This window comes from Callorhinus ursinus, unplaced genomic scaffold (assembly GCF_003265705.2).
Source record: "Callorhinus ursinus isolate GAN/ISIS: 27379988/994484 unplaced genomic scaffold, GSC_fseal_2.0 scaffold35, whole genome shotgun sequence".
Lineage (NCBI taxonomy): Eukaryota > Metazoa > Chordata > Mammalia > Carnivora > Otariidae > Callorhinus > Callorhinus ursinus.
In genome coordinates this window covers 15,959,244-15,959,848 of record NW_027397097.1, presented here as the reverse complement: position 1 = coordinate 15,959,848, position 605 = coordinate 15,959,244, and positions in this window count along the sequence as shown.

Sequence of the window (605 nt, the reverse complement as noted above, 5' to 3'; positions counted from 1 at the left end):
TTTTTTTTAATAGATTCCTTAGAATTCTCTATATACAAGTTCACTTAAACTGTGAATGAAGATACTTTTACCTTTTTTCTTTCTAATTTGGATGCTTTTTATTTGTTTTCCTTGCTTAATTCTCATGGCTAGACTCTCTAGTTGAATTGAATATTGAATAAGATTGGACAACCTTGTCTTGTTCCTGTTCTTAGAGAGAAAGATTTCAGTCTTTTGCTATTAAGTATGATGGTAGCTATGGGTTTTTCATAGATGTCCTTCTTCAGTTTAGGGAGGTTGCCCTCTATTTCCAGTATGTTGAATATTTTTTTCATGAAATGGTACTGGGTTTCGTCAAATGAGCTTTTTCTGCATCTATGAATTGAGTATGCTGTTTTTGATCTTTATTAATGGCATATTAAATTGTTTAATTTTTGTATGTTGAACCAAACATTAATTCTTGGGATAAATTCCAATGGGTCATGTGTATGATCCTCTTTATATATTGTTGGATTTGGTTTGCTAGTATTTTGTTGAGGATTCTTGCATCTACATTTACAAGAGATATTGGTTGGTGACTGTCTTCTTGTGACATCTTTGGTTTTTTTTTTTTTTGTTTTTTTTTT